Genomic DNA, 8,259 nt, shown 5'->3' with positions numbered 1-8,259 from the left:
TGACAAAACAGACAAGGTGTTGCTCTTCTTACTACTTCTAAGAAATGGGCGGAGCCTTCTCCAACTTTAGCGAACCAAAAAGACAATATAGGTCTGTCTTTGTTAGCAAAAGCATACAAAAGTTACAAATCGAGTTGCCATATTTCAATTCTTTATTATCATTTGACGTCTCAAATATCCACTGCAAATACAAAATACACACACACATTATATATATATATATATATATATATAATATATATATATATATATATATATATATATATTAAATTTTGCACATTTAGACGTGTTTTTCATATTAAAATAAGCCATATATATTTTTGATACATTAATGTCTGGATTCTCTTAACGACCTCGGGATCAGAGCCCCAGGCGAAATCACACAAAGACAAGAGCTTGTGACCGTCCGGGAATCGAACCCTGGTCCGGCAAGCATGTATAGACAGTGACTACCACTTGGCCACAAAGAAAGATAAAAAGTCAATGACAATTCTTCCGTATTTATACCTATCGAATTTAGATGTTTTGTACTTGGAAATGAAATCAACCCATCTTCACCATCGTAGCTAATTAGTAGTTTGTTACTTGGCATTCAATTAATGATAAATTTTGCACATTTAGACGTGTTTTTCATATTCAAATAAGCCATATATATTTTTGATACATTAATGTCTGGATTCTCTTAACGACCTCGGGATCAGAGCCCCAGGCGAAATCAAACAAAGACAAGAGCTTGTGACCGTCCGGACCAGGGTTCGATTCCCGGACGGCCACAAGCTCTTGTCTTTGTGTGATTTCGTCTGGGGCTCTGATCCCGAGGTCGTTAAGAGAATCCAGACATTAATGTATCAAAAATATATATGGCTTATTTGAATATATATATATATATATATATATATATGTATATATATATGTATATATATATACAATATATATATATATATATATATATATATATATATATATATATATATGTGTGTGTGTGTGTGTATATGTGTGTAATACCAATTTTCGCACCAGTTTCTCGGACCAGGGTTCGATTCCCCGGCCAACCAGAAGCTATTACCTCTTAAGTTGATTCCCCCTTGGTTCTCTGATTCCGAGGTATAGAGAGAATCCAGATATTAAGGGATTGTAATATATGACTTATATAAATATGAAAAACACGTCTAAATGTAAAAGATTTATCATTTTATATATATATATATATATATATAATATATATATATATATATATATATATATATATACATACATACATACATACATATATGTGTGTGTGTGTAGAAATCACAAAAGCTAACACGTGATGAGCATAAAATAGTCAAGTATTATAGCCATGAAAGGAAAAATGAAAACACAAACTCAGTTCTCCTTTTTTGACTATATATATATATATATATATATATATATAATATATATATATATATATATATATATTATATATATATATATATATATATATTTATATATATATATATGTATATATATATATATATATATATATATATATATATATATATATATATATATATATATATATCACCCACGAATGGCATTTAATACCGAATTCTATCTTGGGAATATATATCCACTTGGAATTCCTTTTATGGTAACAGCTTCTGGCCGGGTGGAGATTCGAACCCCCACCTGTTCGGCTGGAAACCATGCCTGGGAAGACTCTACCGACTGAGCTATCAAGTCGGTAGAGTCTTCCCAGGCATGGTTTCCAGCCGAACAGGTGGGGTTCGAATCTCCACCCGGTCAGAAGCTGTCACCATAAAAGGAATTCCAAGTGGATATACATTTCCAAGATAGAATTCGGTATTAAATGCCATTCGTGGGTGATATTTACATTGATTGAAATCACGTGTGCTTGTGATATATATATATATATATATATATATATATATATATATATATATATATATATGTAATATATATATTGTAATATATATATATGTGTGTGTATGTATGTAAATATATATATATATATATAATTTGATAACTTGAAAAAAATAGCAGAAAACTTAAGAACTAAGAAATCAGTGGTCTTTATAAAAAACGAAGGAAAAATAGCATTTGGGTCTACATCTCCATAAGCATCAACATCCATGAAGGGTGTCCTAATTCCATAGGACTTAAATGCTAAACTAGTTAGTTTAGCCACAGAAAAACAGGAATGAGGAAGATCTAGTTTCTTAATACCCTACTTAATGTCTGCTATGGTCAGCTATATCAAAACGTAATTATAAGAAATCCCCTTTAATGTTTTATTCCCCCATAAATTAATTTATCATAAAAATTAGCAAAATAGTAACAGTTAAGAAAATAATACCCAGCAAACACACACACATTATATATATATATATATATATATATATATATATATATATATATATATATATATATATATATATATATATACACACACACACACACGTGTGCACGTGTGTGATGGTACCCTGTTCCTACTCTTCCCGTAAGCTAACGTTTGTTTTCACGTCCCGATTGCATATCAATCTTTTAGGGGTCCTGATAAAGGGCAACAAACTCTTTCCTCAGAGTATTCGTTTGGCCAGTTTCTCTCCCGTTCTCCTTCCTGTCTCCCTCTTCTTCCTGCATTTTATGTCCGAATCCTTTCAAATAAATCCATTGTTAGACTTGAATATTCTTGTTTAGGGTTCATAACTGCCTTCCTGATTCCACTTGTTGATTCCTTTCAGACGATGTATTTTGGTTTTCTTCCAAAGTCGCAGACTTAATAATTCTCTTAAATTTCACCAAAGCATTTTCTGCATCACCCAAAATCTTGTTTTCTTTTCATGACCTCAGAGGCAATTCGGTGATAAAATCTTGCAAATTTGGGTTGATCAATAAAACGATCAAAACCATCTTTTTACCTTCAAGAATCTTGAAGACCTTCTTTCTTGTGGAGAAAAAGAAGTCTTCAAAATTCCTGTTTTGCTTTCCATTACTGCCTTCATGGTTCCACTTGTCGTTGATCCCTTTCTTCTAAGAAGAAAGAAGTCTTCAAAGCAAGAATCTTGAAGACTTCTCCTTTCTCTCCATGAGGAAGAAGAAGTCTTCAAAACAATAATCATGAAGACTTCTTCATCCTCATGGAGAAAGGAGAAGTCTTCAAGATTCTTGTTTTGAAGACTTCTTTCTTCTAAGAAGAAAGGGATCAACGACAAGTGGAATCAGAAAGGCAGTCATGAAAAGCAAAACAAGAATTTTGAAGACTTCTTTCTCTCCATGAGGAAGAAGTCTTCAAGATTCTTGCTTTGAAGACTTCTTTCTTCTTAGAAGAAAGGGATCAACGACAAGTGGAACCATGAAGGCAGTAATGGAAAGCAAAACAGGAATTTTGAAGACTTCTTTTTCTCCACAAGAAAGAAGGTCTTCAAGATTCTTGTTTTGAAGACTTCTTCCTCATGGAGAGAAAGGAGAAGTCTTCAAAATTCTTGTTTTACTTTTCATGAATGCCTTTCTGATTCCACTTGTCTTTGATCCCTTTCATCTTAGAGGAAAGAAGTCTTCAAAAAAAGAATCTTGAAGACTTCTCCATTCTCTCCATGAAGAAGAAGAAGTTTTCATGATTCTTGTTTAGAAGATTTCTTCTTCCTCATGGAGAGAAAGGAGAAGTCTTCAAGATTCTTGCTTTGAAGACTTCTTTCTTCTAAAAAGAAAGGGATCAACGACAAATGGAATCAGGAAGGCAGTCATGAAAAGCAAAACAAGAATTTTGAAGACTTCTTTCGCTCCATGAGGAAGAAGAAGTCTTCAAGATTCTTGTTTTGCTTTTCATGACTGCCTTCCTGATTCCACCCTTCATGTTTTTTTAAAAATAAGCTAGATACAGGAACTCTCTATTGTTGGCTGGGCAGGGCTCCCCCCTTCCTGCTAGCCCAGAGGGCCTCCCCCTTCCCGCTGGCAGGGAGGGCCTCCCCCTTCCCGCTGGCAGGGCAGGGCTCCCCCTTCCCGCTGGCAGGGCGGGGTTTCCCCCCTTCCCGCTGGCAGGGCAGGGCTCCCCCCTTCCCGCTGGCAGGGCGGGGCTCCCCCCTTCCCGCTGGCAGGGGGGGGGCTTCCCCCCTTCCCGCTGGCAGGGCGGGGCTCCCCCCTTCCCGCAGGCAGGGCGGGGCTTCCCCCCTTCCCGCTGGCAGGGCGGGGCTCCCCCCTTCCCGCTGGCAGGGCGGGGCTCCCCCCTTCCCGCTGGCAGGGCGGGGCTCCTCCCTTCCCGCTGGCAGGGCGGGGTTCCCCCCTTCCCGCTGGCAGGGCGGGCCTCCCCCCTTCCTGCTGGCAGGACGGGGCTTCCCCCTTCCCGCTGGCAGGGTTCCCCCTTTCCGCTGGCGAGGCGGGGCTCCCCCCTTCTCGGTGGCTGGGCGGGGCTCCCCCCTTCTCGGTGGCATGGTGGGGTTCCCCCCTTCCCGCTGGCAGGGCGGGGCTCCCCCTTTCCCGCTGGCAGGGTGGGGCTCCCCCCTTCCCACTGGCAGGGCGGGGCTCCCCCTTCCCGCTGGCAGGGCGTGGCTTCCCCCTTCCCGCTGGCAGGGTGGGGCTCCCCCCTTCCCGCTGGTAGGGCGGGGCCCCCCTTCCCGCTGGCAGGACGGGGCTCCCCCCTTCCCGCTGGCAGGGCGGGGCTCCCCCCTTCCCACTGGCAGGGCGGGGCTCCCCCCTTTCCGCTGGCTGGGCGGGGCTCCCCCCTTCCCGCTGGCAGGGCGGGGCTGCCCCCTTCTCACTGGCAGGGCGGGGCTCCCCCATTCCTGTTGACAGGGCGGGGCTCCCACCCTCCCACTGGCAGCGCGGGCCTCCCTTCTTCCCGCTGGCAGGGCGGGCTCCCCTTTTCCCGTAGGCAGTGCGGAGCTCCCCCCTTTTTGCTAGCAGGGCGGGGCTACCCTTTCTTGCTTGCAGGCCGGAGCTCCCCCCCTTCTTGCTTGCAGGGCAGGGCTACCCTTTCTTGCTCGCAGGGCGGAGCTCCACCGTTCCTGCTGGCATAGCGGGGCTCCCCCTTTCCGGCTGGCATGGCTGGGTACCCCGTTAAAAAATCTAAGAAATTCTGTAATTATATATACATATATACATATATATACATATATATATATATATATATATATTTATATATATATATATATATATATATATATATATATATATATATTCATATAAGCCATATATTTTTTATACAGTAATGTCTGGATTCTCTTAATGACCTCAAGACTAGAGCCCCAGGCGAAATCACACAAAAACAACAGCTTCTGACTGGCCGGGAGTCGAATTCTGACATACCACTTGGCCAAGTGGTATGTCAATGTTCATACAAGTTTCCTGGACCCGTGTTCGACTCCCGGCCAGTCAGAAGCTGTTGTCTTTGTGTGATTTCGCCTGGGGCTCTCATTCCGAGGTCGTTAAGAGAATCCAGACATTAATGTATCAAAAATATGTGGCTTATTTGAATATGAAAAACCCGTCTAAATGTGCAAAATTTATCAAATATATATATATATATAATATATATATATATATATATATATATATATATATATGTGTGTGTGTGTGTGTGTACGTATGTATATATTTATATATATATATATATATATATATATATATATATATATATATATATATATATATATATACACACACATATATATACATATATATATATATATATATATATATATATATATACACATCACATATATATATATGTATATATATATATATATATATATATATATATATATATGTGTGTGTGTGTGTATAATATATATATATAAATATATATATTATATATATACAAATATATATGCATATACATATATATATATATATATATATATATATATATATATATATATATATATACACACATATATATACATATATATATATATACATATATATATGTATATATATATATATATATATATATATATATATATATATATATGTATCAAAAATATATAGGGCTTATTTGAATATATATATATATATATATATATATATATATATATATATATATGTGTGTGTGTGTGTGTGTGTGTGTGTGTGTATAATATATATATATAAATATATATATATATATATATATATATATACAAATATATATGCATATACATATATATATATATATATATATATATATATATATATATATACAGATATATATATGCATATACATTTATATACATACATAGTTGTCGTACAGTTTGGAGAATTGGCAGTAGCCTACCAGACACAGATCCCGATATAGCAGGGATAAATTGACCATCGAAGGGCATATGACAAGCAATAATCGAGAAAAAAATCTGAATCTTGATGCTGTAATTTCCAGCACAGTTTGAGGTCTCTATGAGAGTTTGTTCTTCAGATCGTTTTCTTCGGTAGTATGCTGGAAACTCTTTAAACTGGACTTTTGAATCTTCTCAGGAATGGGTTCAGTCATACGAGGGACTAATTTCAGGCCATCATCTTTACAGAATCCAAATTCTTCCATGTAGATTCCAACTGGGCTTTGAACTGATCCAGTTCTATAAACATCAGACACCAGCTGATCAAAGACCTCCCAGTCGCCATGAACCACTGTTCCTTCAGGTTGATTCTTACCCACATTCCTATTACTGATTACTGTCCAGCTGCTATATTCGCATTTACATCTTCCAATAAGCTATCCAAAAACCAGGGTAATAAAACTAGAAAAATAAACATATGTACCGTAAAAAAAGAAACTATACAATAGGAACTGAAAATGCTTAGCTAAAAAGGTAGAAAAACATTGCTTAAAACCATGAAATTAAATTTTTTAAAGTGCACCCACCCCTTACCCATTGGTACCATATTTTAGATAGCTTTTGTGCATTTGTTCACGAACTCTGACCCAAAATAAGTTCTTATTCAAATATAATTCTGTTTTATCCATTGAAATCCTTGGTGTCTTGTTCCTTAAAAATAGCGTGACTTTATTCTTTTATTTTTTTCTGTCGTTTCACAAATCGCACAATAAAGACGTAGCGTAACAGATTATCGGGAACTAAATATCAGCTTAGTTAGAAATGAGGTTTGTAATTTTAACACTGAAATGGATAACGCGAAGTCAAGCTGCCAACTAATCATAAAGAGTTCATCTGTAACATAACTGGTGTGGAATGAACATCTTGGCCCCCAATCCTCTTTGACTCTCACTATTCTCTCCCTCTCTCACCCCTTCTCGCTCTCACCACCCTCACTCTTTCACCCCTTCTCAGTTCCTCGCCAACCTCTCTCTCTCTCTCTCTCTCTCTCTCTCTCTCTCTCTCTCTCTCTCTCTCTCTCTCTCTCTCTCCATGATATATGATAAAAGATAGCGTCGATTTTATATCCCCCACTTACATAACACTCAATTTCAAAATAAATATTATCTTGAGAAACATTACAAGTTCCATTCTCTAGAGACATGATGATCGTGAAGTGAATCTTTATCTCACTATAGTCCATTTCTTTTAGCGATGCATATTTGCACCGACTCGCGGCGGTGCCCTTTTACCTCGGAAAAGTTTCCGGATCGCTGATTGGTTAGAATGATCTTGTCCAACCAATCAGCGATCCGCAAGTTTTTCCGAGCTAAAAGGGCACCGCCGCGAGTCGGTGCAAATATGCATCGCTAAAAGAAATGGACTATAGGAGTTGGAATTGGTGAAAGACAAATAGGCAAGAATGGATGTAATAGTGTGGTTTCTGTAAGGATTACAAGGTTTCGGTAGGTTTGGATAAATGGATAATTTCCAAGAATTCATAAGGTAAGAAGAACTAATTACTGTTTAATAAATCCAAAGAAATATTTTTCAATTCCAAATTATAAAAGGGCTTAGTGCGCGGGCAAATATTCACCTAGTCAGAACTCAAAATTTACGTTTTGGTCAAATTATTATTATTATTATTATTATTATTATTATTATTACCTCCACCATAGAGGTCATGTTTTCACCTCTGTCTGTTTGTCACCAACCTAACTCAAAAAGTTACTGGCGAATTTTGACTAAAGTACAACAAATATATTAAAAAGGATGTATTCAGGCCGAATTTCTCTCTCTCTCTCTCTCTCTCTCTCTCTCTCTCTCTCTCTCTCTCTCTCTCTCTCTCTCTGAATGTCATTTAGGCCTGTATAACTCATGTATGGTGTTTTTTTTTTATTATTATTATTATTTTACATCGAACCATATCTGAAAGTACTTTTTCTTTCATCGGTGACTTGAACAAGACTTATGTCGAAATAATCTAATG

Source organism: Palaemon carinicauda, chromosome 29 (assembly GCF_036898095.1).
Source record: "Palaemon carinicauda isolate YSFRI2023 chromosome 29, ASM3689809v2, whole genome shotgun sequence".
Lineage (NCBI taxonomy): Eukaryota > Metazoa > Arthropoda > Malacostraca > Decapoda > Palaemonidae > Palaemon > Palaemon carinicauda.
Note: the sequence above shows the minus strand (reverse complement) of the source record.